At 36.5% G+C, this 6635-nt stretch overlaps 1 non-coding gene across 1 annotated transcript; it reads left to right on the forward strand.

Annotated features, from left to right (window-relative positions):
* Nucleotides 1–4120: 4120 nt before the first annotated feature.
* Nucleotides 4121–4224, forward strand: LOC127741807 (small nucleolar RNA R71). Its single transcript, XR_008003012.1, has one exon. It is a non-coding gene; the product is annotated as a small nucleolar RNA R71 (small nucleolar RNA).
* Nucleotides 4225–6635: the final 2411 nt, after the last annotated feature.

Genomic DNA, 6635 nt, shown 5'->3' on the forward strand with positions numbered 1-6635 from the left:
CTTAGGCCTGGATTTTATTTCCTTGGGCCCTCCTATCCATTGATGCTCAAAGCCTTGGATCCTTTTTACCCTTGCCTTTTGGTTTTAAGGGCTATTGGCTTTTTCTGCTTGCTTTTTCTTTTTCTTTCTAAAAATTTTTTTTCCGAAAGCTTTTGCTTTTTCACTACTTTTTCTTGCTTCAAGAATCAATTTCATGATTTTTCAGATTGTCAATAACATTTTTCTTTGTTCATCATTCTTTTAAGAGCCAACAATTTTAACATTCATAAACAACAATATAAAAAATATGCACTATTCAAGCATTCATTCAGAAAACAAAAAGTATTGTCACCACATCAATATAATTAAACTAAATTCAATGATAATTTCGAAATTCATGTACTTCTTATTCTTTTGAATTAGAAACATTTTTCATTTAAGAGAGGTGAAGGAGTTATGGAATTATTTATAGCCTTAAGACATAGTTACTCAAAACTAATGATCATGAAGTAGAGACACAAATATAGATGACATAATAAGCATAAAAACCAAAAAACAGAAAAGAAGATAAGAACAAGGAATGAGTCCACCTTAGTGGCGTCTTCTTCTTGAAGGACCAATGATGTCCTTAAGCTCTTCTATGTCCCTTCCTTGCCTTTGTTGCTCCTCCCTCATTGCTCTTTGATCTTCTCTTATTTCATGGAGAATGATGGATTGCTCTTGATGTTCCACCCTTAATTGTTCCACATTTACTCAAATCTTCTAAGGAAGTGTTGAGTTGTTCCCAATAGTTATTGGGAGGAAAGTGCATCCCTTGAGGCATCTCCGGGATTTCTTGGTGATGAGCTTCCTCATGCGTCTCTTGGGTTCCATGAGTGGGCTCTCTTGTTTGCTCCATCCTTTTCTTAGTGATGGCCTTGTCCTCTTCAATGAGGATGTCTCCTTCCATGATAACTCCAGCTGAGTAACATAGATGGCAAATAAGATGAGGAAAAGCTAGCCTTGCCAAAGTAGAGGACTTATCGGCTATTTTGTAGAATTCATGGGAGATGACTTCATGAACTTCTACTTCCTCTCCAATCATGATGCTATGAATCATGATGGCCCGAGGCTTGAGGTCTAGTCTTCTTAGTTGAACCGGCTTGCCTTTGGAGTCTCTTTTCCATTGAGCTCCTTTAACACATATGTCCATAAGGACTTGGTACAACCTTTATCAAAGTTGACCCTTCTTGTGTAGGGGTGTGCATCTCCTTGCATCATGAGCAAGTTGAACGCCAACCTCACATTTTTCGGACTAAAATCTAAGTATTTTCCCTGAGACCATTGTAAGATAATTCTTTGGACTCGGGTTCACACTTTGATCATGGTTCCTAGTGATCCATGCATTGGCATGAACTCTTGAACCATTAAGATTCCGACTTGTTGAATGGGGTTGGTTAGAACTTCCCAACTTCTTCTTTGGATCTCATATCGGATCTCTGGATACTCATTTTTCTTGAGCTTGAAAGGGACCTCAGGGATCACCTTCTTTTTGGCCACAACATCATAGAAGTGGTCTTGATGGGCTTTGGAGATGAATCTTTCCATCTCCCATGACTCGGAGGTGGAAGCTTTTGTCTTCCCTTTCCCTTTTCTAGAGGATTCTCCGGCCTTAGGTGCCATTAATGGTAATGGAAAAACAAAAAGCTTATGCTTTTACCACACCAAACTTAAAATATTGCTCGCCCTCAAGCAAGAGAAGAAAGAAGAGAAGAAGAAGAAGAAGAAAATATGGAGGAGAAAGGGAGGTGTAGGTTTGGCCAAGGTATAGAAGAGGGGGTTGAGTTGTGTGAAAATGAAGTAGAATGGAAGGGTATATATAGGGAGGGGGGAGAGGGTAGGTTCGGCCATTTAGGGTGGGTTTGGGTGGGAAAGATTTTTGAATTTTGAAGGTAGGTGGGGTTTATGGGGAAGAGTGGATGGATGTGAGTGGTGAAGGGGGTAATTGGGAAGAGAGATTGAGGTGATTGGTGAAGGGTTTTTAGGAAAGTGTGTTATAGGATTATTAGGAGGTAAAGTGAAAATATGTTAGGTGGGGATCCTGTGGGGTCCACAGATCCTGAGATGATCCTGTGGGGTCCACAAATCCTGAGGTGTCAAGGATTTACATCCCTGCACCAATTAGGCATGTAAAATGCCTTAGCATACCATTCTGGTGTTTAAACGCCAAAGTGATGCACGTTCTGGGCGTTCAATGCCCATGTGCAGCATGTTTCTAGCGTTGAACGCCAGTTCCATGCTTGTTACTGGCGTTCAGCGCCAGCTTTCCTCAGGGCATATTCCTAGCGTCCAAACGCTAGGATGTTGCTTGTTTCTGGTGTTCAACGCCAGATCTATGCTCTGTTCTAGCGTTGAACGCCAGCCAGATGCTCCTTACTGGCGTTTAAACGCCAGTAAGTCCTTCCTCCAGGGTGTGATTTTTCTTCTGCTATTTTTGATTCTGTTTTTAATTTTAATAATTTTTTCGTGACTCCACATGATCATGAACCTACTAAAACACAAAATAACAATTAAGTAAAAATAAAATTAGATAAATAAAAATTGGGTTGCCTCCCAACAAGCGCTTCTTTAATGTCAATAGCTTGACAGTGGGCTCTCATGGAGCCACAAAGGTGGTCAGGTCAATGTTGTGGATTCCCAACACCAAACTTAGAGTATGGATATGGGGGTTCAACACTAAACTTAGAGTTTGGTTGTGGCCTCCCAACACCAAACTTAGAGTTTGATTGTGGGGGCTCTGTTTGACTTTGTATTGAGAGAAGCTCTGCATGCTTACTCTTCCTTGTTACAGAAGGATAGTCGTGTGCCTTAAACACAAGGTAGTCCCCATTCAATTGAAGGACTAATTCTCCTCTGTTAACATCTATCACAGTTTTTGCTGTGGCTAGGAAAGGTCTTCTAAGGATGATGCATTCATCCTCCTCCTTCCTAGTGTCTAAGATTATAAAATCAGCAGGGATGTAAAGGCCTTCAACCTTTACTAACACGTCCTCTACTAATCCATAAGCTTGTCTTACTGAATTGTCTGCCAATTGTAATGAGAATAAGGCAGGCTGTACCTCAATGATCCCCAGTTTCTCCATTACAGAGAGTGGCATAAGATTTATGCCTGACCCCAGGTCACACAGAGCCTTGTTAAAGGTCATGGTGCCTATGGTACAGGGTATTAAGAATTTACCAAGATCTTGTCTCTTTTGAGGTAAAGTTTTCTGAACCCATGCATCTAGTTCACTAATGAGCAAGGGAGGTTCACCTTCCCAAGTATCATTACCAAATAACTTGGCATTCAGCTTCATGATGGCTCCTAGATATTGAGCAACTTACTCTCCAGTCACATCTTCATCCTCTTCTGAGGAAGAATAGTCTTCAGAGCTCATGAATGGCAGAAGGAGATTTAGTGGAATCTCTATGGCCTCTATATGAGCCTCAAATTCCTTTAGGTCCTCAATAGGGAACTCCTTTTTGCTTGAGAGACGTCCCAGGAGGTCTTCCTCACTAGAATTTTTGTCCTTCTCCTCCCTTATGCATTTGGCCATATTGATTACATCAATGGCCTTGCACTCTCCTTTTGGATTTTCTTCTGTATTGCTTGGGAGAAAACTGGGAGGAGTTTTAGTGACTTTCTTACTCAGCTGGCCCACTTGTGCCTCCAAATTTCTGATGGAGGACCTTGTTTCACTCATGAAACTTAAGGTGGCTTTAGACAGATCAGAGACTAAATTTGCTAAATTAGAGGGGCTCTGCTCAGAATTCTCTGTCTGTTGCTGAGAAGATGATGGAAAAGGCTTGTTATTGCTTAGCCTGTTTCTTCCACCATTATTAAAGCCTTGTTGAGGCTTTTGTTGATCCTTCCATGAGAAATTTGGATGATTTCTCCATGATGAATTATAGGTGTTTCCATAAGGTTCACCCATGTAATTTAACGGAATTCCTCTCAGAAGTGTACATGAATTGGTTATTTGCAACCATGTCAATAAGTTCTTAAGCTTCTGCAGGCGTTTTCTTTAAGTGGATGGATCCACCTGCAGAATGGTCCAATGACATTTTGAAAAACTCAGATAGACCATAATAGAATATATCTAATATGGTCCATTCTGAAAACATGTCAGAAGGACACTTTTTGGTCATCTGCTTGTATCTTTCCCAAGCTTCATAGAGGAATTCACCATCTTTTTGCTTGAAGGTCTGAACATCCACTCTAAGCTTGCTCAACTTTTGAGAAGGAAAGAATTTATCCAAGAAGGCCGTGACCAGCTTATCCCAGGAGTCCAGGCTATCTTTAGGTTGTGAGTCCAACCATGTTCTAGCTCTATCTCTTATAGCAAAAGGGAAAAACGTGAGCCTGTAGACTTCAGGATCTACTCCATTCGCCTTAACAGTCTCACAAATCTGCAAGAACTCAGTTGAAAACTGATAAGGATCTTCAGATGGAAGTTCATAAAACTTGCAGTTCTGTTGCATTAAAGCAACTAATTGAGGTTTCAGCTCAAAATTATTTGCTCCAATGGCAGGAATTGAGATGCTTCTTCCATCAAACTTGGACGTGAGTTTAGTAAAATCACCAAGCATCCTCCTTGCATTATTTTTGTTGGGTTCGGCTGCCATCTCCTCCTCTTGTTCGGAAATTTCAGAAAGGTTGTCTCTGGATTGTTATAATTTAGCTTCTCTTAGTTTCCTCTTCAGAGTCCTTTCAGGTTCAGGATCGGCTTCAACAAGAGTGCCTTTTTCCTTGTTCCTGCTCATATGAAATAGAAGAGAAAAAGAAAAAGGAAGAGGAATCATCTATATCTGGACAAAAAGGATCCTTATTATTAGTGGAAGAAGAAAGGAATAAGAGTGGAGAATCCAATCACAAGGGTGAGGTAGATGCAGTGATTGGAGATGAAGAGAGGTGAAGAGAAGTGTTAGTGAATAAATAAATAAATAGAAGAAGAGAAGAGAGAGAGAATTCGAAAATAATTTTGAAAAAGTAGTTAATGATTTTCGAAAATTAAAGATAAGATATAATTGAAATTAAAATTTAAAACAATTAGTTAATTTAAAAAGAATTTTGAAAAAGGATGAGATATTTTCGGAAATTAGAGAGGGAGAAGTAGTTATGTGGTTTTGAAAAAGATAAGAAACAAACAAAAATTCAAATAGTTAGTTGAAGAAGATATTAAAGTAAAATTTGAAAAGATAAGAAGATAAGAAGTTAGATAAGATATTTTGAAATCAAATTTTTGAAAAAGATAAAATTTTGAAAAAGATATGATGAAAAGATAAGATAACAAGATATGATAAAAAGATAGGATTGAAAAAGATTTAATTTTTAAAATTAAAATTAATTACTTAACTACCAAGAAACTAAAAGATAAGATTCTAAAATTTAAAGATTGAACCTTTCTTAACAAGAAAGTAACAAACTTCAAATTTTTGAATCAATCACATTAATTATTAGTGTAATTTCGAAATTTTGAAATAAAATTAAGAAAAAGATTTTTTGAAAAAATATTTTAAAATTTTTGAAATTAATAAGATAAAAATGAAAAAGATTTGATTTGAAAAAGTTTTGAAAAGATAGGATTTTTGAAATTGAAAATTTGACTTGACTTGTAAGAAACAACTAATTTTAAAAATTTTTGACCAAGTCAACCCAAAATTTCGAAAATATGGAGGAAAATAAGGAAAAGATATTTTTTATTTTTGAATTTTTAATGAGGAGAGAGAAAAACACAAACATGACCCAAAACATGAAAATTTTGGATCAAAACCAATTATGCATGCAAGAACACTATGAATGTTAAGATGAACACCAAAAACACTTTGAAGATCATGATGAACATCAAGAATATAATTTTGAAAAATTTTTGATGCAAAGAAAACATGCAAGACACCAAACTTAGAAATCTTTAATGCATGGACTCTAACAAACGAAAAATGCATATGAAAAACAACAAACAACACAAAACAAGAAGATATCAAGATCAAACAAGAAGACTTGTCAAGAACAACTTGAAGATCATGAAGAACCCCATGAATGCATGAATTTTTGAAAAATGCAAGAAAAATTTTTAAAGCATGTAATTGACACCAAACTTAAAAATTGACTCAAGACTCAAACAAAAAACACAAAATATTTTTTATTTTTATGATTTTCTAATTTTTTTGTATTTTCTTTTTATTATTTTTTTCGAAAAACATATGGAAAAAGAAAATAAGAAATTCAAAATCTTTAAGAAGAATTTCAGGAATCTTTCAATATTAGCCCAAAGCTCCAATCAAAGGGTTTGACATGGCTTAATAGCCAGTCAGCTTTAGGATGGAATTACATGCGTTGTAATGATTAGTTGAAGACCAATTCCAAAGGAGTTTGAATATGGCTTTGCAGCCAGCTAGGATTCAACATGTTACCATGAAACTCTAGAATTCATTCTTGAAAGTTTTGAAGCCATAGAATAATTTAAAAAAAAAATTTCGAAAATATTTTTTTTTTGGAAAAACGAAAACAAAGAAAAATTTTGAAAAAAATTTTTGAAAACTTTTTGAAAAGAAAATTACCTAATCTGAGCAACAAGATGAACCGTCAGTTGTCCATACTCGAACAATCCCCGGCAACGGCGCCAAAAACTTGGTGG

The sequence above is a fragment of the Arachis duranensis genome, chromosome 9, assembly GCF_000817695.3.
Source record: "Arachis duranensis cultivar V14167 chromosome 9, aradu.V14167.gnm2.J7QH, whole genome shotgun sequence".
In the NCBI taxonomy this organism is placed as follows: Eukaryota; Viridiplantae; Streptophyta; class Magnoliopsida; order Fabales; family Fabaceae; genus Arachis; species Arachis duranensis.